Here is a 24,045-nt window from a genome sequence, read left to right on the forward strand (position 1 = left end):
AAAACTCTGGAGTCCAACAGGCGATAAATCAACCTGCTGTTCAGACTCTGATTTTTTCAGTATAAATACTGATTATCGCTGCATTGATTTACCCCAGACCTGACCGGACCTGTACCAGTACAGCTCAGGAGTTTAGAGCATCGTGAAGAAGTTCAATAGAGTGAAATATTTAAGCCTTAACTGCACGATACTTTGCTGATTCTTCTAGAGGATTTTAAAATAAAATATCAATAAAAATGATATTTTATGTTTCTGTTTATTTCTATTCACTAAATCTTTGGTTGGGGCTCCTTTTGCTTGAAATGACGGCATTATCAACAGAACCATCAGGAGAAGAGCACCAACTGCTCTGCAGACCCCACACATGCTGGACACAAATTGTTCAGACTTTCACCAGCAGGTCGGCGCTGCAGAGCGCTGTTCGCTAAACGTTTAAGTGAAGTGGAGCTTCTCCAGAAACAGCAGAGTCTGTCCACCATTTCCACAGAGAGAATAAACGGCTTCACACTTTAAATCCAGAGATTTTACTTTTTTATTTTTTACATGCAGCCTCCCTTGACTTATGTAAATAATGGGAGAAGTTCTGTAATGGCTGACTGCTCCATGAACACACAAAGAACCGTGAAGGACATTTGCATTCAGTCTATGATAAGCCCTGAAAATTCAGACCAACGCTGCGTTTTGGCTGAATATCAATATCTTGGAATAAATGCAAGAAAAATGAAGCTCCTCTATTTTTAAAGACAGAAAAAATACAACTTTACATTTACAGTTTCAGCCCGATTTAATGTTCCGGATGTGACCCAGATTTATTTCCATATCAGTGTAAGTGAAAGCCGACCGGCCCGCCGTGTTTGGAAGAACAGGAAGTCACTCGTGAAAATGGGATTTCCTCTCATGGAGCGTTTACCAGAACTTCAGGTTCAAACTTCCTGTCTGAACCCGAAGCCCTGGTCGGTCCGGTCCGGTCCGGTCTGGTCCGGACCCCAGGGGCCTGACGGAGGAGCAGAACCCGAAGCCCTGGTCCGGTCTGGTCCGGACCCCAGGGGCCTGACGGAGGAGCAGAACCCGAAGCCCTGGTCCGGTCCGTTCTGGTCCGGACCCCATGGGCCTGACGGAGGAGCACAGAAGTGAACAGAAATAACTTTATTGTTTCTGTACACGGAACAATAAAGTTATAGATAAAAATATAATCAACAGTGACGTGCGGTCAGGGGAGGCAGGTGAGGCAGTGCCTCACCAGCCATCATGGAAAGAAAGAAAATATATAATCATAAAGTCATTTAAATTGTTATATTCATCCGGTGGTTTGTACTAAAAAATATTTATTTTTCATGTAGCTTCACCAATTTCAATTTTTATTTGTTCAAAATCGCTGAATTTTCTTATTTTCCCATTCAAATGCTTGGAAGCGATGCGGTGAGGTGAGGCAGCAGCTCTGCCTCACCTTGGATTGCGCAACCCCTGGCTCTGCGCTGGCTGCTAAGCGGAGAGAGCATGTTGCTGTACGGCGTCAATAAAATGGTTTAAACAAATTTAATATGTGAACTTATTTCCAATAATTTAGCCTATGTATATAATGTACAGTGCTTTTTGTCACCAACTGTGTTTGTGTAACGTGTTTCGTGTAATGAGCGATTATAAACGGCAGAGAACAGGTTCGAGGTGAGGCAGGCAGTTCTCTTGCCTCATGGCAGGGGGCGCTCAAGATCCCAGACGTTCGTCTTGTTCACTCCTCAACTGCCGAGTAAGTGACAGCGAGCTAGGCTAAACGATTCGGGAAGCAAGTCAAGTGCAGCGATAGATTATAATAGAGATAGTGATTTTTTGTTTTGTTTTTTAAGGAAATGTGTGTTTTGTGAGCTACAGTTTGTATGTGTAAGGATGCAGAAGTGAAACATAACCTGTAAACTGCTGTCAATCTATGCATCTATTTGCAAATCTGATTCTGATGACGTCAGTGCCTCGCCAGCTATCAACCTCACCGCACGTCACTGATAATCAATATGAATAACAGACTAAAGTCACTTTCTTCTCCTGCTACTCTCCAATTTGCATGAGTTGCTGTTATTTCTAAAACTGTTAATTTTATGTTTTTGTTTTGTTATTTTAATAATAATTCATCAACTAAACGTTTTCCGTCCCCTGATGTTAAGTTTTTATTTTTCATTAAGCACTGCTGGGTCAGTTCCTGAGATGATCTTTGTTGTAAATTGCTGCTATATAAATAAACTGAATTTAATCAAATTATTGCAAAGTTACAGTAAACGGCAAAGAAATGTGTAATTTATTGTGATAGTTTTAAAATAAAGATCTACTAAATGTGCACGAACGAAGGACTCTGGGAGACTCTGGTGAGTCAGTTTGCTCTTTATCTGCCCAGTTATTCATTTTCCTGAATCAGGGAAGCAGAGTGAGGCTGAAACTGTGTTTTTGTTTTTGCATTCATAAACAGTCACGTGGATGAATGGGAGATAAGTTTGGCTCTTCCCATTTCTGCGGTTAAATGCAGAGGGAAGTCTCCGGCGTCGAAGGCGGAATGAGAAACGGGACAACAATAGTTGTGCACAACAATCGTCCGCCTGCCTGATGGACCCGTTTAGCCACAGGCCGACACATTCTGCAGACAATTACCTGCGCCGCCTTTAACCATCTTCCTCACACTCAGCGCTGCACAATGCTACAGAAGCTTTCCCTCCCCAGGCTTTCCTGCCTTTGTTAGCTGGGAAAAAGAAGATTGAATCAGTCAGGATATCAAGTCGAAGCGCTGCCAAAGGAATCGTTTCGCAATTTACCTGAACAGATGATGTGTGACTCCTGCCAGAGGATTTCATTACTAATCTGATTTCACCCCTCTGGGGATTCGGCGTCCTGCCAATTAAACATGCACACTCCAGAAAGTAAGTGCACCCTCAGTGGAAACCTCCAGGACTTAATAATCTGACTCTGGCTGAGTCTTAAGGTGAGTGGATAAAGCCACCGTTCAACAACCATCAGCATAGAAAGTACTGCTGGACTTCAGGTTAACATCTGAGGTTAGCATCTGAGGTTAGCTTCAGGTTAGCATCTGAGGTTAGCTTCAGGTTAGCATCTGAGGTTAGCTTCAGGTTAGCATCTGAGGTTAGCTTCAGGTTAGCATCTGAGGTTAGCTTCAGGTTAGCATCTGAGGTTAGCTTCAGGTTAGCATCTGAGGTTAGCTTCAGGTTAGCAGCACTAAAGTTTAGTTTTAACAATCTTCTTTCCTACGTTGCTTCAGTTCATCAAAGTTTGAAGATAATAAAGAACAGCTGGATGGAAAGTTACAAAATATTGATAATATTGATTCCAAATTTAGTATCTTTAGTTTCTGATTCTCTCTTGAGATTTTGTCTTTGTATTTTGTTGCAGTCTCTTGTTCCCAAATGTATTTTTGTTTTTCTATCTTTTCTGCTCATTATGGTCAGATGTGATTTTGGTCAGAGGTCTGATGATAAATAAATTATCAGTATTTCCGTATTAATGATATTGGCTCTGTACTCACTTGGTATCAATACCTGAATATGCAGAACATCATGAAGTTCTGGATGTTGGTTCTGATTCTTGTCCTTTTCATCTGGTTCTGGTTCTGGTTCTGGTTCTGGTTTGGGGTCACACTCTGCTCCAACAGAGTCACGTCTGACTCTCGGTGGAAATCGTTTTTTAAACATGTGCAACAAAGAGTTTCACATTTCCACTGCAGGACACATTAATGTGAATGATGAATAAAAACTATAAGAAGCTAAAAAATGACTTCTTTCTGCATGTTTCCCCGTTTAACGGCTCCTTTTACGGGATTTTTGCACCAAAGCAACACATTGTTTATGGCACAAAGGAATCAGTTGGTTCAGTGAGGAAGGTTTCAGTAAAACTCCTTCATTTAAAGATCCAGATGTCTGACAGCCAACTGCTCTTTGTGCTTCGTCTCTCTGAGGCAGGAAATCCTCAACTTCTTCATCATCTTTACCTCCAACATCACTTCGTCTTTCAAACTCCCATCAGTCATCTTCTAGCAGAAATTCATCGGCCCTGACAGCATCTCTACCCTCATTTGATTTGGATATTCCTGCCGCTAACTTAGCTGCAGGTCTTCCTGTCATACTTTACTTCAGCCTCATAAAACTGACAACAACTCACACAGCTGAGCAAATCTGCAAAAAGAAAATCCCTCTAAGTCACAGGTTAATAAAATTATTTGTTCTGGATAAATGTAAAGTACGATGTGGTGCTGATGCATCATCTCATCGATGGAAAGACGATTAACTCTCATTTCTCACTAAAACCCACATGAATCTGACAGTTTTCCGTCCACACCAGGCCTCCCACAGAGACTGAAGGTCTTAAACTCGGTGACCTTCAGCTCCTGTCCTGTCCTGTCCTCCTGTCATCACCTCCAACCTTCCCGGTTGGCATCACTGAAGACGCATGTCCGCCGTCATCCAGCCTTCAGCAGGTCTCGGGGATTTCATCTCTCCTGCCGTTCTGCTACCAACTAGAATCGATCTGAGAATTTCCCTCCTCTGTTTTGCAAGGACAAAACCAAACAGAGTTAGTCTTTGTTTGGTTGGTGGTTTATTCACTCAGATGTTTAAAAGAAGATGTGAAAACATTGCATGTTTTTATGATCACCATGAGGCATTGTGCTCTGTTTACACAGAAAGGGAAAACCGTTGGCCTCTGGTAGAAATCTTCTCCCCGTTGTGCACAGCTGATGTTTTGTCCTCCTGTGTTGGCAGATGAGCGAGGAGGCAGGTGCGCGGCTCCCTAATAAAAGGGAGCTTGAGGCAATCAGCATCTGATGCTTTTTCTTGTGGTGTTTTAGCCACAGAGTGGAGCTGAACCGCTGCATTGTTCTGAGTCCGGCTCGCTCTGCGTTGGGACGGCTGCCTACAATCAGCTCCACGGCGCCTGAGCAGGAAGTGACTGCAGCTCCGTCTCAGTGTTTGTGTGGGAACAGGCATGGCTGTGAGATGCTGGTGTGTACGAGGTTTTATGAAGGCGCCAAGGGACTTAAATATCTGTCTGCACCGCTACGCTTTCCTTCTTCCCTCACAAAGAGAGAATTCACTGCTGCATCTCAAAACCAACAGAGAGCAAACCTGGGCCACCGCTTCTTTGTTTCCTGCAGAAAAACAACTCCAATGAAATATGACAGCCTTGGATAAAATTGTCAAGTACATCCGAGGGAACGGTGCTGCTCCATCGGATCCGGGAGACGTGGGAGGGGAGGTTCTGGGGAGGGCTGGTTTCTTTGCTCAATAACAAATCAATTCTCAATTCTCTGCCTCATTTGAAGCTGCTGGCAAACTCCTGCAAAGCTTTGAAATCCTATTTAGTAATCAAGCATGAAAAGCCGTGGATAATAGGCCGTTATGAGATGCAGTTGAAGAAAGGAAAGATAAGCTTATTGTGTAATTGAAATATCATTTCCATCACACGCATTCAGAAGCGCGGTGTTGGATCTGATCGTTACTCTGATCTAATCTGCTTGTTTTTGTGGGCAGACGTGTGAAACTTCTACTAATGCTGGACTGAGGTGATAATTACTTCACAAACTTTAAAGTCGTCCACGATATCTGCGATGTTCTCCTGTCTGACTCCTTCCTGTCAGGTCAGTAAGGCAGTTTGAATCAATACGCTGCGGTCTAGTTAAATCATTACCTTCTGTGCTCTTAAAGAAAAAACTTTTCTTAGTTTAGCGGATTGATATGTTCAGATTAAACCATTTCTTCCTGCAGAAGTTAACATCTACAGTCTTCCTTACTTAAACTCTTTGTTTTCAGCCAATCAGCACCAAGGAAAGTGAATGGTGCTCCAGGATTGGCTGCTTTGCCAACAGCAGCCAATAGTCTGTCAAAAAAAATTTTGCCTCCATTTGTCAGCGTTTCTGAATATTTCAGACCTGCTCTATGGAAAATCCACTAACAGGAGGAAACTCCATAAATAATTTGGAGCTTTGCTTCACAGAAAGGCCTGAAGACGGGCGGCGGTCTGCTGGTTCTACTGAAACAAAACCTTTTTTTTCAACCTCAGACATTAAATCAGGCTCAATGTTTTCTGTTTTAGTCGGTTAAATCACCAGATAATAATTTACAATCTGGGAAACGTCCAACTTTAGATTGAATATCTGTTAGAAGCACCTCTTCCTTGTCGTTTTGTGCCACGCTGTGATCTGTTCGGTGGTTCTGGTTGAGGATCAGCTGCTGTGGTCCAGAGGAATCATGTAGATCTCGTCCCTCTGATTTCTGGGAATATTCTTTCTCTCCATCCAAACACAGCAGCCAATCTATAAATCTGATCTCAATTCAAACCGACTCGGTAAACAAACCTTCAGTGTTGTTTGTCTTGTTGGATGTTCAGTTGACTTTTTAATCCGATTAACAGGATTTAAATTTGTTTCCTCAGCTGCTCCTTTTGGCTCCAGAGCTGTTTTCTGTTTGAAGCCGCTCAGCATGGGCAGCATGACAGAGAGGCGGCTTCATTCAGTCGACACACTTCACTCAAACACTCGGCACAAAACAAACACAGTAAGTTGCAGATGTGGCTCCGTGGGAAACTTTGATTTGGTGTAAAAGTGGGAGGTGTTGAAGCCGCTCTAAGATCTTCTGGAAGTTTGTTGAAGGTATTTTCATCCATGTTTGAAATCCGAGCCACATGAGAGCGCTTCATGTTGCTTCAGATGTGAGTGAGTTTCTAATTTGGTAGCTTTGCAGCTCCAGTCCGTGTTTCATTAGAACAGAGTCGTTTTGTTTCTGTTTAGCTAAAATAAGGAGAAAGCTGCAGGTTTCACCAGGATGCCACGTTACAGCAACACTTCCACGGGTTTCACACCAGCAGCTGTGTGTTTGAGGCCCTGCACTGCAAAGGTATTTGAACTCTCAACCTTTTCATATTTTCTCATTTCTAATCAATTTCCAACTTTTCCAATCAGATTGCAAAACAATCTGAAAGTTGCGGGTTCAATTCCAGCTTCCTCTCACCACCTGTTGATGTGCCCACAGGCAGGGCACTGAACCCCAACCTGCCAATCAAAGTGATGTTAAAGATGAGATGTGAAGCCTCGTCTTGTGGTTTTTCATCAGCACTAAACAGAGCAGCTTTTCTAAGATTTACAAACACTGAACCGATTAGAGGCAGTTACTGAATGTTTGGACTACAAACCCGTTTGGACTACAAACCCGTTCGGACTACAAACCCGTTCGGACTACAAACCCGTTCGGACTACAAACCCGTTTGGACTACAAACCCGTTTGGACTACAAACCCGTTTGGACTACAAACCCGTTTGGACTACAAACCCGTCCCGTCCAGAACTGAAGAAGTTTTTTGGGTGATGGTGAAACATCCAGATGTTTTGAGGTTTCTACTCATGGAGCTGGATAAATATTTGCATCACGTTTCTCATTTCTGTTGGTGAAAAACTTCAAGAATGATTTTCCAAAATTCAAAATGATCATTTAAACTGTAACTTTCATGAACAACTCAGATTGAAATAGTTTACGGTATAACATGAAAAACACACGTGTGTGTGTGTGTGTGTGTGTGTGTGTGTGTGTGTGTGTGTGCGTGTGCGTGTGCGTGTGCGTGTGCGTGTGCGTGTGCGTGTGTGTGTGCGTGTGTGTGTGTGTGAGGTTTCTGGGTCTCCTGCAGTTTCAGCCATTTTAAAACTTAAAGCTTGTGTTAAAATAACTGCAGTCAGAACAAACTGGGCCCACAGCATCATCCTGATGATGAAAAAACCTGAATTATTTTTAGTTTTCTTTGTGCTCAGATATCAGATATCATGTCTCCGTCTCACGTTTCTCTTATTTGATGTCAAATTAAACTAAAACGAGTCGACATGAGATTAGGAAGCCCAGCTGCTCTTAAAGCATTTTACCCCTGAAAACATGATTCATGAATATCTGGTGGTTCTTTGAGGTTTTTAACGACCATTCAGTGAATAATAAAAGGATTTCTGAAGCAGGAAACAGAACATTTCCCCTTTGAGATAAGACTTGATGATAAAAACTTCCTTCAGCGGTGAATTACTCCGGCTTCTGGACGTTAATGTTGTCAAACCTTCAGTAGATCAGAATGTGGGATTGGTTTTGATCCTGTTTTCTTTCCGTCTGAATCCATCCATCCTCCTCCCACTCGGTCATTCAGGGTCCTGGTTTCCACCTGCAGCTCACACACACCCACAAAACAGACGAGTTATGAAAAGAGTAAATAATGCAGCTTGATCCCTGCGGATGATCTGCAGCCTTTGGTGCCCAGCCAGCCACAGGGTTAGATTAAATTTAAATTATCCACACAGATGAGAATAAAGCTGCCATAAAATGAACAAACTACGGAGGTGAGACAGTTGTTCTGTTCTGAAGACGCTCCCAGTGTTTTGGCACTCGATTCTCTGGATTCTAGTATCGGACTATCAGGTGGAAAAACATCCACTGGATTGTATTTAGGAGTATCAGCGTAAAGGGGGCTGAATATAAATGCACATCACAGGTTACAGATTTTGAAAGATCAGAGATCGTATTCCTTCCAGTAATGCACGGAGGTTATGATGTGAGACACAGGAGATGTTTGAGGGGTATGAATACTTATGACTGTAGATGAAGAGCCGGACGCATTCTGCTGAGCTTTAACGGATCTCTGCTGGATCCACAGCGAGACTTTCTCCTGCAGCTACGGTTTTGGAGTGTTATTTTAGATGGCAGCTATTTTCTCTCCCACGACTTTCATTTGATTGATTTGAATCTGAAGTTCAACCAGCCTTGAAGAAGTTTGGGCCCCGAAGCTTCTAGTTTTCTGAAAAACACTCGCCAGAAAAACCTGAGAAAAGAAAAAGGAAAGAACTTGTGCCTGGAACCAGATGTGACGTTTCTGGATCGTCAGACGCTTCTCATCTGGTTTCATCCTTAGTAGCTCACACCTGGAAAATCAATTCCCAGGATGTTTTTTACTTTGAAATATGGAATCAAACCTTTCTTTCTTTTCTGCTCATTTTAGGGTCAGAGGTAAAAACAACAGCATGAGCCAAAATAAGAATCTTCTCATCAGCCTAAAACGTGTCAAGCGCTGCAGTGAGGCTTGTTTACGTCGCTGTTTGAATGGATAATAGGTGTCTGATCTCGTCAATTACAGCTTTGATGGCGAGGCACAAAGGAGTGTTTGTTTGCGTGTGCTTCGCTCCGAGAACCAAGAATCCGTGTTCGGGGCCGGATGATGAGGGAACCAGAATATCTGCTTGTTTTCTTTCACTCTGACAGAAACACAGAACCAGAGACAGCGAAGGGAGAGAACATGCAGGAGCCGTTACTCCTGGAAGTGTTTTCATGTCTCGTCACAAACTGTTAAAAGCCTCCGACTGTAAGAGATGTGATGAGTGTGAGTCTGCAGGTTGGTCTGGTTTAAATCCCACAGCAGGGAGACGAACCCGCCGGTTCCAGGATCAGACTCCCACATGCATCTGACATCTGGTTTGACCTGCTGCTCTTCAGAACACAATCTAAACTTCACAGAGAAATCACCTTCATCTTCATGGGAGAAGCTGCTGTGAACCTGAAATATTACAGAGCCACAGAAATAAAAGGTACAAGAGACAACGAGAAAATAACACACAACAAAAACACAAAACCACATTCATTTACCTCGACTGTTACCATGACCACGGCCAACGGTTCACATTTATGATGAGCAGAACAAACAAAAACATCTGCATTAAATCCAAGTTTCCTTTCTGGAAACTTTTTTTGTCCAATAAAAACAGAATTTAGATTCCATTATTTTGTTAATTTGAATATTTTGCAGTGCTTGATAACGAGGACCAAACACTGGAAAATCACAAAACTTTATTTCTGTCCGTTTTTCTGTCAGTGCAGAGATCTTCTTACTTTTGTCGTAACACAAAACTAAACTGAAGGTAACTTTTCAGGAAGACGTTTAATTCTTGAATATTAATAAACAGTTTTATCTGAAGCTGTTGTGATGATCAGATGTGTATTCTAGTTTCAGATTCGTAGAGAGGCGACGTGGATTATTTTACAGCATTGTTTCCTCCAACATCACTGAAACTAAAGACACACACAGAGTTTTGTGATGGGCTGTAAGGTTCAGGTTGAGTCCAGTTTGGTGGAAACCAGCTTTCATTAAACTCAGATGGACTCTGTAATTATTTCAACTTTTTCCAATTTGGTAAAGAACAATGTAGAAAAGAAGAACAGGTAGGAGTCTTGTTACTTTTAGTCACAGGTGCTGACAGGCAGCTTCCCTGAATGACATGAAGAAAATGTCGCTGGAAGCAAAATATACTGTCTTCACCTAATTACACCTGATTCTGTGAATAACTTCCCCAGAGGCTGACGTGTTCTCAGCTCAGCAGCTGCAAACTATCAGAAAAGGTAAAGCAACTTTCTTCAATGGAAATAGGCTACAGAATTGTTTTGACAGCTTTTTTTAACAGAACAAGTCATTTTGTGTAAATCTTGACAATTAATTAAGAAAATAATTAAACATTTTGCCAAGTGAATAACTAGTTGCAGGGATTTGTTTTATGTACAAAACCTTTAAGAGCAACACAAAAACAAAGTGCACAGAGTCTGAACCATCCGAGGGAAGGATGAGTTATCATTTATGTAATTATTCTTGAAAGATGGTGTTACTGGTTGTAACAACAGTAAACTGAAGGACCCAGAATTCAGGCTAACAGAAGCTGGAGAGCTGGGAGGAGCCTTTCAAAATAAAGTTCTCCATCTGCAATCAGGATGTTTCATCTGTTTAACCACATTTATTAATAGCTGTGGTTAAATTCATAGTATAAAAACACATTGAAATGTAATATATGTATTTGTGTCATAAATCTCTAAGTACTGACTATATAAAGTAAATTAAAATTGAACATCATGTATAATTTTAAAAACAGTTTTGGTACTTCTCATATAAAAATAGGAAAATAACTGAGTTAACTTTCTCCTAAGTTAAAAAACAGAAACATGTTGGATGGATGTGGGAGGATGTAGAGCGGCTCTGTTATGACAAAAAACCTTAACGGGCCGAACAATCCAGCAGAACCTTCGGTGTGACGTGTCATACTCCAGGCTCCGCCCACAGGAAGTTGAGACAATTCATTCTAACTCAAGAAAATCCACATCAAACTATACAAAATCATCATAATACTGAAAAATCGAAACCAAAAATAGAATATTCAATGTAATAGAAAACACTAAAACGTCCCGAAGACGACGTTACGTCGTCACGTGACTACCTCCCGCCGCGCTTTAATCCGGAACCAGTTTTTGTTGGGATATCTAAACCGGGGAATCGGATGGACGTGAGAACCGCCGCGCTTTGTGCTGAAAGTTTTGTCGGAAGCGACCGTGTTTGTGATTTTACTAGAGGACGGTTTCCCAGCTCATGACGGCTCCTCCGTTACAGAGTGCTGTGAAAATCTGCACTGAAAAAACATTTCTGAATCACAGTTTTTGTCACATGTATTGATTTAACTTTATTTACAGTTTGGTCGTTTTTAAATCCAAATGTGGTTTGTTGGATCTCTAAGCAACTGATATCAAACCTCAATTATTTTTAAAAATTTGAAAGGAAGTGGGTTTAACAAAAATGAAAACTAGAATAAATAAAAACAATAAACTAAACCAATGTGACTTTACAACTAAACCACAAGCGCATCAAATGTAGTGGCTTTGTGAAAAGTGGATTGCGTGTGATTTATGTGACCTGAGGATCTACTGAATGTTTGTTTTTGGAGATGTTTGGGTTATAATTTGGCTGCAGAAACATTCGTTCCATATAATGATGGAAACTTGTAAGAGCAGGTGTGAACTGATATTTACTTCTTTAATCAGGCAGCCGACAGAAAAACTGTTTTCTTTTGTTTCAGTTCAATTCTGCTGCCAAAAAAACAAACAGTAGTTTATGCATGCAGCCCAGGATTCACTTTCAGAGTGGATATTTGGGGAATTGCTGACTGATGTGGCCTTTTTGTCTCCAACCTATTGGACTCAAACATTGTCAGCTCTGCTAAGTTTTATGGCTTCATTTCCATATTTATTCTCCTTGAATTAATACTCGCTGTGTGTTTGTGTACAGAGCATGCATCATGATCAGGGATTTTTTTTCTCCTGTAGCAAAACAATTTTCCTTGCATATATTTTATCTCCTCCCCCCGGGACATGAAGCCTGCGAAGGTTTATCACCATCCTCTGGCAAAACGGCCACGGTCACTTGTGCGGTATTTCACGTATCAAATCAGCTCGGTGCTGAGATGACAGCTGCGGTTTTGTGCGTTACTTAATCACTGCTGAACAAGAGGACAGAAATAATCACATTAGCATAGTAATCTGAAGGAGGAGCTGAATTACCAGCGTTTTGTCTGGTGTAGCCTGCATGTTGGGACAAATGTGCCGTCAAACGTTTACGAGCTGTGAAAGCGGTCACCATCAATTCATTAGTCAGCTCTCTGGGAGAAAATCTATTTTGAACATCTTCCAATGATGAGGGGATTATCAAATAAAAAAGATTGTTTAAGCAGCTGAGAGCTGCTTGATGAGCAACTCTGGAGGTAAGAAGGTGTTGGTCTGATCCACTCTCTGCTCTGCTCCGTCTGAGCTCCATCAGCTGCAGATTAAATCCTCGGGTCAGGATTAAATTAGGAAAGTAGTGAAGTATCTCACCCAGAGATGATCAGATCCCTCGCAGCCCACTAGGGGGCGCATGTTCCCTTCCCGCCTGCAGCCATGGCCAGCTCAGTCCTCTGCAGGTCAGAGAGGGAACGCTCTGCAGAGCAGAACCAAATGAACCCAGCAGCAATGTTGTACTGACTGTTGCCATCCTTGCATCACATTTGTTCACAGTCCAGAGAACCTCCAACTGCATTTTACATCCTGGATTGTTAGCAGCCCCCCATCCCTGTTTCCTCTCTAAGTGGATGTCCACAGAGTGAATCCTCCTGTTTTCCAGCTGTCACAGATTCTCCTGCAACCATCAGGCCAATGACATTCCCAGAAAGCTTTTCATTAAAGCGTCACATTTGTTTCTGCGTCTGGAACAGCAGCAGCCAAGGAGAATGTCGCATCCGAAAATGAAAGCTCACGTTCCCAAAACACACACACACACACGCACACACGCACACACACACACGCACACACACACACCCACGCACACATGCACGCACACACTCATCCCATCGCTGAACCAGCCGAGCATTTCACTCATCTCAAAGTCTCAGTCTGCAACACTGTTTGGCTCACAGGGAAAAATGCTGTTCCCCAAATATCGTCATGGAAACGGCCCTGCAGGACAGGAACGTCCAAACTTAAAAGTACTCGATGCAGGATAAAATTTTGATTGCAACAAATATTTTTGTACAACAAGCTGAATAGATTGAATTATTTAAGTGACCCTGTGAAATCATGCTGAGGTCTGTAAGTGGCTCCTTCAACCAGACCAGAGAAATCTTTTTTTATTGCTGATTTAATGTTAAATTCACAAACTCTCAGAAAACTGACTGATATTTTTACAAATGTTTCTCAGCTCAGATTCAAGCAGCAGCGATTTTTTTGCTGCTTTTGTTTATTTCAGGCTGTGAAAATTCATTGATTTGTTCTGTAAAAGCAGAAGCTTTGAAGTTATTTATTATGTTCTCTTTACAACCTTGAATTTCAAAACCCCTCTTATATTTTTCTGTAGTTTGTGTGGAAGAAGTTTTCATCTCATTAAAATGGATTTTATTAAATGACCCTGATGAGGAAAGTCTGTGTTGATAAAAAGAAACCAGAGTTTTCATCTCTGCAGCAGATAACACATGTTGAACTTGTTTTGTTGTATAACCAATAAGCCTTAAATATCCTGACGGATCGTCAGCATATAAATAAACCTTATGTTATGGACCTGACCTCAGCGGAGGTTGGACCGGACCTGTTTTGGATGAATTTTGGTTCTCAAGGCTCTTTCACTTCCCACGATATCACTCGACCTCATGCTGTTAGCAGCAGATTTATGCAACATGTTATGCAAGAAGTGATGTGTGGCTGCTGGTTGCAGGTGGACATGATCAGTGGGTTAGAGGTCTGATCGGCTCACTTCCTCTGACTCCACGCACCCACGTTTCAGCCATCTAGTTTTCATTTTTCCAACCTGAAGTCATGTAGGATCATCTTTCTGATTTAACTTTAATCTGAATTTACAGTCAGAGCCGACAGCCAGGGTCAAAAGATTTCACTTTTTACTGCTATATTTAGCCAACAGTGTAAATATTTCTGACATTCATCCTCTGATACACCTAAACTAAATAACAACTCTTAAAACTTATGTCTGGTGTGTTAACCTAGAAGAACATTGAGTTTCTAGAAGCATCTCTTAAATCAGGTCTGCAGTTTTTTGCAGCCATGTCTCGGCACAATACACGTCCTGAAAGAGGTTCTTCTTTCTGCACACACACGTGTCTGCAGCAGAAAAACACACCTTGGAGCTCATAAGGAGAGTTTTTTCAGAGCAGGATGAGGCGTTTACACACCTGAGGAGGTCACCTATCACGAACTTTACCGATGCATCACTGTCAGGGAGCTGCAGCGACTCGGCACGGTTTCCATGTGAGGAAACTCTTCAAAAGCAATTCATGTGACTCCTGCACAGTTTTAAAGATATTTTCTGCTAAAAATAAATGATATAGAAAGATTGATTGAGGGTTTTTTAAGGAACAGCAAACACACAGGAGATGATGCAAACAACAAAAGGTTGTTTTTTCAAAGTGAACTGGGATGTGATCCTGAAGTCAGCAGGTTAACTTTCTGCTGTCGTCTTCAGTTTGTAATGATGCGTCGGCTTTTTCACAAGACAAATCTTCATGCTTTCTCACCAGAATGTAATGCGTCTCATTCTGGCACTTGAATCTGACATGGAAGGTCACAGTTAACCTGCCTGTAGTTTACAGTTATGAAATAAATGTGAGTTTTTCCTCTTTTTATTTCAGTTCAGCTTATTTACAACACCAGTTTGCAGTAAATGCCATCTCAAAGCACAGGTCCAGGTCAGATCCAGTAATTTAGAGCCTATTTGAGCAATAACTGTTGTTTTCTGTCAGGAGTTTGGAGAAAAGAGAGACGAAAAACAGACAAACGGAGCCAGGCGAGCTGCTCCATGTGAAAGGAAATCCAAAAGATTTTGGTTCCAGAGCCAGTTACTGTGGACAGGATGTACTCGACTGAATATTCCACCACATTTTCTCTGAAACTGCTATAAATTATAATTTTATCCTAAACTATGCAGGTATTATGCTTGAAGAAAGTACCAGCACCAGATCTGGACGGATCTGGACACTGCTGGAGCAGCTGGCAGGAAAAGGAAACTCAGTGTCTTCAGTGGTTTTCATGTCGTTTCCTTCAGTGGTTCTCGGTGCAGCGCCCCCACAGGCCAGGAGGGGAACAGGTTTTTCAAAGGGTTTGGTTGGTTGGACTCGGTGCAGTGAGAAAGAGAACCACAGCAGCTGGAGATGGAACAAATGTTGCAGCTTTGGACCTCAGTCCAACCGGGTCTACTGGACTATCAGGTTTCATTCCGGTCAGGGAACGAGGGTTCAGATCTTTGCTGCGCTCTTAATGTCTTAGTGGCTCTGTTGGGAGTTTGCATTTCCAGATCCAGGTGTATTTTGTGTATTTTAGCTGTAGATACTGTTGTTGTGCTATCCAGTCATTTTGTGATACAGGCAGAATGCATGTCCACTACGTTTCCGTCTTGTTTCTTTCAGAGAAGGCTCTGCTTTGAAAAGTTTAAGGTCAGCTTTGTTTGTGTGGATGATGTGGTTCTGTTGGTGTTGTTGGTCCATTCTCTGATCTTTAAAGGTTTTACATTCCAGTGTAAAGGAGCCAGGATGATTGTTTGTAGTCTGTGGTTGTGGTTCTCAGCTGTGAAGTGGACGATTGCTCTGTTGATGGTCGGATTGGATGGAGCCAAACATTGGAGCTTCCCATTGAACGGCTTGAATGAAGGCGATCCTGGATACAAGCAGGTGAAACGAGCTTCCTCTACAGGAAGACTGAGCTCAGGAAAGGCTTGTCTCTTTTTAACTCCACATCTGTAACCACCAGGTAGAAACGAGCTTTTACTCTAAAATCCACAGCAACTGCTTGAACAGGATGAAGTGTTTTGATTGCATTTTCCACCAACATCTGGATTGTGTTTCTAGATGTTCGTTAAAATATTCCTCATCAATCATCCTGCACTTTAGGCTGAACACTTCCACTAATTCAATTGAATACGATCCCATCATTGGAGTTAGGATTGCTTATTTAATTTAAGAGCATAAATTACATGCGTAATGGAAGCAGTTGATTTACAGTCTCCTGAGGTTTACGGACTGCAAACGTTTTGGCTGCTGTGGGAAATATTGGGACACTGAGAGAATAAAACTCCCTGCAGAGAAAGAAAACTTTGAAACTGAGACAAAGTAGCAGAGGGAGAGTCTGAGTGGGACGGTAATGAGTTGGATCTGATACCACCACTGATGTTTCACAGAAAAGGATGCAACGATCTGAACACCAGACTTCTGCAGTCCACCTGACTAAACAGAAACTTTGGTTTATCTCCATGACACATTTTTCATCACATAATAATTTTCACAAATAAATAAAGAAATGTTTAGGCTAGATAACTTTATTTCTGCTTTCTTCAGACAGGAGTACCAGTTTAGCCCACTAGGTGGCAGAGGTGAAGATAAATTCGCCTGCCTCAGGTTAGAGAACCATAAACTAAAATCTAAAACATTTCATTCTGTTTGAGAAAAAACCCTAAATAATCAACATTTGAATGGCTTTGATACAACTAAATGAAGTAAATGTCTAATGTGAGTATTATGGGCTGTTGGAAGGTGAATCTACGGTCGTGATCAGATTGGATCTGACTGGACGCATTTCAATCCACATTCATAAACTGGTCAACTCTGCAGAAAAACAGGAGAAATGTTCATTTTGTTTAATTAGTTTTTATAATGTTTCTGTTAATATTGTTGGACTGAAAGTGAATAAAATGTAACTTTGAACAGAGCAACATGTATCACCAAATCTGATCTGGACTGTAAGTTCAGATTTGGGTTTGCTGGTTCTTTGGGGACTGGCCGTGTCTGGACGCCCTGGGGGTTTCCTGGTCTTGCCTGGAGGGTTGGGCTCCGGTTGGGTGATCTGTCTGCCGGGGGTGCGTCGGGCCGGCCGGGTACTGGGGGGGTTCAGGGCTCTGGTAGGTCCTGGTCCTCTCTCTTTACCCCAGGTGTTGCTCACAGGTCAGGTGGTTCTCTGCCTCCCCTGAGTCCCTTTGAGCTCAGCCTGAATCTCTGCTGCTTGATGCTGAGCAGTCAGTTGGGGGCATTTGGTTGCCATGGGGATTGGGTCCCAGGTTTGCCCTCCACAGAGGGAGATGACTGGGTCAGAGGGAGCTTGTTGCCCCACATCTCACCTGGTGCCTCTTTGCCCCGCAGGCTGCTGCTCCTGTGCCCCTGTGTGGGGCAGATGGCTGCCCTGGGGCGCTACCTCGTTCTGCCTGGGGCAGCTGAGGTCTTTCAGGGCCGAGTTCACCTGCCTGCACACACACGTACACACACACACACACACACACACACACACACACACACACACACACACACACACACGCACACACACACACACACAGACCCATTCCTCTCTCCTGGAGGAAATGTGTCTGAAGTATGGACGTCTCCCTTCCTAAAGACGGCCAGTTCTTTGTTCGTTAACGGCCTGATGGAGAGCGTTCAGCCTGCTGATGTCAGGATGAGTTTTCTTCAGTTTAAAGTTATTAAAAATGTGATTCCAGAGCACCACACTGCCTAGTGATGCTAAAATGACTTGGATTCTTTAACTTAAAGAATGGCAAAGATGGCCTTACTCCTCAGAACAGGAACATAAACTGGTGCATATGTTTTAAAATCATAAACTTAGTCCTTTCTGGAAACAATGTAACAATTTAACCTTTTGAATGTGGAGATGCTTTAGACACCAGTAATTTGTTGGGTAGTTGCAGCCAAAGGGAATCAGACCAAGGATGGTTTCAGCTCTGCTCGATCTCCTCCGACAGCAGAACGTACCTGGAGTTGTCCAGAACGGCGCTGGATATTTAAATTCTGTTTTGAGAGATTTCAAGCTGGCGGTCATTAAGACGAAGGGCAGCTGTAGGACACGGCAGTAGTTCGCTCATCAGTATGCATTTACAGCTCAACCACAAGGAGGATACATGGCGGCTGCACAGCAGAACTGTGAAGGGAAGCTTTGAGTTCATCAAGCAATTTTCTCTAATCGTTGGTTTCTATTCATGAATTTATCATGAATCCTGCTGACCTGAATGCACAAGAGCTTTCCCAACTGCTTACAAAGAAAGTATCAGAGGATTCAGATTTTCCTTTGAGACTTTTTAAAGTTTTTTTTAGCAAACATTCTTTTTTCTATTTCTCTCTGCCTTGCACTTTCCTTTTCTCTGATGTAAGTGCTGAAATGTTTTGAGTCTGAATCTGCTGAGACTTGCAGTCTAGTGAAAATGCTGTCATTAAATCCAAAACGCAGCACAGTTCCTGCTTCTTAAGGAATACGGTCACTGAAAGGCGCTAAATGATTCAGTCGATTTGCGTTCAGCTCATTTGGTAAAGATTTAACCCTGGAAATGAGCTGCAGGTTTAACCTTCTGGAACCTGGTTCATTGTTTCTCCTCCTAAATAAAATCTGGACCTCTGTGTGACAGACATGATGGTTTTTATGGTGGTTCTCCAGTCCTTGGCTGTTTCTGTTCAGACCCGCCGTTAATGTTCATCCAGGTGAACCAGGATTTAGGTTGACCTTTCACCCCTGACATGGAAATCCAACCTGAGATCAGATCGCAGCGACTGGCTCTACATGCAAATGAATATGAAGCCACTGAGGAATAAGCTGGACATTGACAGATCTATAGAAAGGTCAGTAACGTCAAAGACATTTTTAATTTCTTAATGTTATTAATATTTAAACAGCGACTCTGTAAAGAATCATCAGTTTCATTTTTATATAATTATTTCAGCTGCAAACTATCAGGGGTCAAAGAGCAACAGGCTTCTTAAGATTAGAGAGGCATCGATGTGATATCAATATCTGTATCGATCCCGATATTGATAAATATTCTAGATATGCCTGAACCCTGAGAGCAGATCTATTTATTATAATTCTATGTTTTATTGTTAACTTTACATTCTATCAATAATTCCTGATTGTTTTTTATGAACTATTTGAAAGTTTGTTGCACTTTATTTTTACATGTTTGACCTAGAAAACCTGTTTTTATCAGTTTGTTTTTATTTTACTTCGGCTCTTCTAATCCTAAATGAAATTTGTTGTTACGTGTTTGATGAAGCTTGTTGGTGTGTTTCAGTGTTCTCAAATACATTTTTAATTTGTAACATTTATGTCTGTGTTTTAAAAAAGAAAAGTTTTAAGTCAGTTCTGGTTGGTACAGCTGATACGGTACCAATCAGATATCGGTATTGGAAGTATCTAACCTGATCGCCTGGCTGCAACGAGGTTCTGACCTGCTGCTGCCGTCGTGTTTTCTGGGATCAAACCGTTCCTGCTCACCTGGCCTGCAGCAACCAGCAGGTGTTACTGCTGCCCACCGGACATCTTCCTCTGGAAACCTGACAGACGGTTTTGAGTGAAAATCTCAGTAAATCAGCCGTTTCTAAGCTCCTCACCCGATCTGTCCGTCCGTCCGTTGGGTTGATCACATGAAGCAGAACTCTCTTCTGTTATTCATTAACAAACTAACACTAACCTGCTGACATCATAATGCATCATCTGCACAGTCGTGGTAGCTAATCCTATTTCCTGTTATGACCTGAGCCAGTGGCAGCATGTAGATATTGAATAAGAGACCCAGGATTGAACCTTGGGGTGACCAGGTGTACCTAATAAAGAGGCCGGTGAGAGCACTTTGTTATCAACAGATTAAAATGTTAATATGTAATAAATCTAGGTCTGTATGGAATAAGCTTTAATTTTTGCTGCTGATTCAAAAAGCTTCCACTTTTAGAGAAGCAGAAAAAATATTAATATATTAATATCAATGCATTTCTTCAGCAGAGAGACTATTTTCTATTCACTGTTTTATCTGGTTTATCCTTAAGTTTCCTTTAGATTGTGTAGCTCTTGGTCTCTGTGTTACATGAGAGTTACACAACCACGCAGTCCGTCCTTGACGATCGGTGACCACAGAGCTGGACTGAACGAAGCTCTGAGCTGAACGTGATTCATCAAGGATTCTTTTCTGTTTGAGTTTCTCAGAGAACCATCATGTTGAACTGGAAGCGTTTTGCTGAAGAGAGTTTGTGTGTCACTGAATCTTGGGGTGTGTTTGTACTTTGAGTGTTTGTGACATCAGCAGCTCCTCTGCAGCCTCTCCTGAAGCGAGCGAGCGCCTCAGTGATTCTGCAGCGCTGCTGCAGGAAGAGGTCAGCCAAACAGAGGCGCCCCGACCGCAGACGGGACGACATTCCTGGTCCCTCTGTCAGGATTTCTCTCTGTGCTGACAGCTCTGCCAGGTGCGCAGCAGCAGAGGTCAGAAAGGGAGCGGCGCTCCGCTTGAGCTTTTTATCACTCTTCCATGAACACACCGCAGTCTTTTTTTATTCTCTACAGACACTCAGGCTTTTTATGACTCATGAAATAACATTTGCAGTTTTGTGTGTTTAGCTAAAATGAACCTCTAAACAGATATATATTTTTTACAGCTTTGCACCTCTCCTCTATCGGTGATGAAAAATCTCATAAAGCAGCTTTAAATCTGAGGCCGTCTAACTGAATGTTAACTTGATTTTCTTTCATCCTTCAAAGAATAAGACTATAAAAAGTTTTACAAAGAAATTTGAGAAAAACAATGAGCAACTTCAACCACGATTAAAACAGAACCAACATTAATGACATTAAGGCTGCATCATTCCCACCAGCCATGTTCAGTCCACTTTGATCCAACTCCAGTCCGTCTGCCTATAAAATCCGGTTCGTTTGAGGAAATGTGAACGAAAAATCAAACTCCAGTCCGTCTGCAAACCTCAGTCTGGGTTCGGTTGAAAGAAACTCTGCTTCACTTTAAATGCATATGTGAACGCCAAGCGGACCGGAGACCGCTCCGAAAGCAGGAAGTGGATACAGCGCAGGGCATTCTGGGTAAATACAACCAAAACAAAAGTGCTAGCCTAGCGTTAGCAGGGGAAATGGTTCGTGATCTTTAGCCAAAGACGCCATCTTTGTTTACATTCTGTGAAGGAGGAAGTTGCTCTTCAGAGGTTTTTGTGTCGTTTCCTTCAGTGGGTCTTGGTGCAGCGCCCCCACAGGCCAGGAGGGGAACAGGTTGGTTTGACTCAGAGCCACAGCAGCTGGAGGTGGAGCAGATGATGGAGTTCTGGTTCCAATAGAACCGAATCCATCGCACATCCTGACTGATTCTGGCTTTTTCACACATCTAATATCTGAAGGTGCTACATGTCAGCTAACCTGGGTTTGTCCAAGTTTCTATACCTGAGATGCAAAGACTTTCATTCTGCTACATTAATTACAAAGATCAGAACAGTTTGTGTTACAAAGATACTGTATGCTGACAGCAATTCATTCAGAACTGAGTACAGAAAGGCTCATTGAATGTTCATGGTTTATGGTATTATTAATATTAGTAGTAGTGTCAGTAATAATTAGTAATACATTTCTGTCTTACAAACCGTTTTTATTCGTCTGTAATATCCAAGTTAAGCTCCACAGTTTACAGACGATCGACGGAAACACTGGAAATGAATCCTGTCTGTAATGAATTCATGAGATTCACCTATAAAAACATGTGAAACTAGTGAAATAAACGAGGTTTGGATCAAACTCCGAGTCACAGAGCTGCAGCTTCACTCATAAGAACAACCAGATCAAATGAGATCAGGCAGAGTTTCACATTTTCCTACATCTTTTTGTTGAAGCTGAAATAAATCTGTTTGTACAGCAGGAAGGTAAAAGTGCCTAAAAATGCCCCACAGCTTCTGTTGCCCCCTCACACTGATTTCCACCCCATGCGGTATGCAGACACGTCATCCAGCTTCAAACAGAGCAGGCACTTCTTTCATGTCAAATCTGCATATAGGTGTTCAGGTGGCGGCTGTTACTTCTCCTCCTGTCCTCCACGGTAACCGGCTGACGCAGCACGCGGCGCTCCAGAAGGGCGGCGCTCCAGCGGGGTCGTGAAGGGGGCGGCCTCTGGGCTGATCCCAGACCTGCTCCGTCTCCTGGCAGGACGCCTCACTGTCCCAACATCCAACGGCCCCCGACACATTTCCAATAAGTTCGTCACCTTTTTTCTGTTCTCCTCAATATACATCAGAGCAGCCGGTGTCTCCGGAGAGGCGTCGATCACTCGTCTCCCTTCAGCTCTCTGATTCTGTCTTTAAGCCTCAGGGTAGCTGCTTCTTCCTGACAGATGGAAGGAGAGCTGATCTATAAACCCTCTGCTTCTGTATACCACACAGAAAATATGGTTCAAAAGCTGGCAGCCTCAAAGCAAACTGATGATCATGGTGTCTGGAGTTTTGTGAGTGAAGAAACAGTGAAGACAGCATTTTCTCCTCTAATAAAGGGGAAAGTTGAATCTTTTGTAGGAGTTTATTTTTTATTTAATAGTTTTTTCATGCCTGGAGTCAGAACACAGGCCTCCATCACGACTCGCATGGCGCCGACCTCAGGATGTCTCCCCACACTGGGTGGGTCTGCAGAAAGATGGCCGCCGTTGCCTGGTTGACCCGAATCAGGCTGGAGCCGAGGTCGTCTGGTGGGAAGTTCAGAGGATGTAAGAATATAACGCTCCATGTTCATGCAGTTCTGCAAAGAAATCAGACATCAGGATGCCTCCAAACGTCCAGCTCACCTCTGGGTTCCTGGAAATTCATCTGTCCAAACATTAACAATCATAAACAGGAAGTGATGTCCAGCCAGACCAGTGTCCTAAAAAACCGTTTTAAAAATTCAGTGAGAACAAGCTGGTTTAACAGAGTTTAACTTTGAAATAAGTTGATCTGCAGTGATTCTCCTCACAGCTGTGATGACTGAAGTTAACACAATCCTCCACCAGCTGCAAGACGCCACCGCGTGCTGCATCATCCTCATCCTGCCGTCTGCGACCTGAAACAACAAAATTATCCTGTTTACACAAACAATCTCAGAGCTTTGAGGGAAACTGCAGTCATTACAGCAGCTGGAGGGGGGGCTCCTGTCGGCCGGCCCGCTGTGCGTAGGCAGCATCATAACCTGTACTTATCCAGAGCGGCCGAGCAGCTGGGTTTGAAGTCTCAATTGAGCGGGGAGAAGAGGATTCCCCCGCTGACACGGCACTAGTGCTGCACTTTGCCAGTGGTTCATTTAATAAAGCGTCTTGTGAGAACCACCAGGGGGCGGCGAGGCGTTCAGGTTCACCGCCTCTGGAAGATTTCCTCCTGTGTCAGCTGCTTCGCCCCAAAACTCCAGCAGTTTGTGTAAATTAAACACCCACATGTCTCCAGTCAGTTTTATTAAACCCTGAAGGAGCAATAATTAATTTATGACCTTTACTGAACAAAGGATCTTCAGCTCATGAGGGTGAAGGTCCTCCACCTGCATGCTAACAGGCTAGCAGGAATCCCAGGGAAGATTTAACGGCTGACTTTTACATGACAGATCTAATTGATTAAAGGGAAACTTAATACTAAATAGACTTTTAATATACATAAATATATGTTTTTGTTCCAAGTTAAAGGAGTCTGACTGAGTTGGAACAAAAAAGGTAACTTTGTATGGAAACATGCTCTGCCTTTCTCCAAAACGCCTGCAGGCAGGAACGTTTCTGCTGGAACGTTTCTGCTGGAACGTTTCTGCAGGAACGTTTCTGCTGGAACGTTTCTGCAGGAACGTTTCTGCTGGAACGTTTCTGCTGGAACGTTTCTGCAGGAACGTTTCTGCTGGAACAGCGACACGGAGACGATGGGCGCCGACCTGAAGTCAAA

General features: G+C 42.7%; 3 long non-coding RNA genes across 7 annotated transcripts; 1 reads left to right on the forward strand and 2 right to left on the reverse strand.

Annotated features, from left to right (window-relative positions):
- Window positions 1-533: 533 nt before the first annotated feature.
- LOC122829464 lies at window positions 534-4,756 on the reverse strand. 2 transcript variants are annotated; one of them, XR_006370361.1, is made up of 5 exons: window positions 4,645-4,756; window positions 3,521-4,535; window positions 2,796-2,871; window positions 2,635-2,722; window positions 534-1,111 (listed from the first exon to the last, which is right to left on the reverse strand). It is a non-coding gene; the product is annotated as an uncharacterized LOC122829464 (long non-coding RNA). The 2 variants fall into 2 exon arrangements; XR_006370360.1 differs by lacking the exons at window positions 3,521-4,535; window positions 4,645-4,756 and having other exon boundaries at window positions 2,796-2,884.
- LOC122829463 lies at window positions 2,864-9,021 on the forward strand. 3 transcript variants are annotated; one of them, XR_006370357.1, is made up of 5 exons: window positions 2,864-2,962; window positions 5,520-5,626; window positions 6,421-6,696; window positions 6,776-6,881; window positions 7,017-9,021. It is a non-coding gene; the product is annotated as an uncharacterized LOC122829463 (long non-coding RNA). The 3 variants fall into 3 exon arrangements; XR_006370359.1 differs by having other exon boundaries at window positions 2,903-2,962; window positions 4,838-5,626; XR_006370358.1 differs by lacking the exon at window positions 2,864-2,962 and adding an exon at window positions 4,915-4,991.
- A 13,639-nt stretch (window positions 9,022-22,660) lies between these two features.
- LOC122829465 lies at window positions 22,661-23,512 on the reverse strand. Of its 2 annotated transcripts, none has more exons than XR_006370364.1 (4): window positions 23,315-23,512; window positions 23,102-23,188; window positions 22,935-23,011; window positions 22,661-22,835 (listed from the first exon to the last, which is right to left on the reverse strand). It is a non-coding gene; the product is annotated as an uncharacterized LOC122829465 (long non-coding RNA). The 2 variants fall into 2 exon arrangements; XR_006370363.1 differs by having other exon boundaries at window positions 23,257-23,512.
- Between the last annotated feature and the right edge of the window lie 533 nt (window positions 23,513-24,045).

Source organism: Gambusia affinis, linkage group LG04 (genome assembly GCF_019740435.1).
Source record: "Gambusia affinis linkage group LG04, SWU_Gaff_1.0, whole genome shotgun sequence".
Lineage (NCBI taxonomy): Eukaryota > Metazoa > Chordata > Actinopteri > Cyprinodontiformes > Poeciliidae > Gambusia > Gambusia affinis.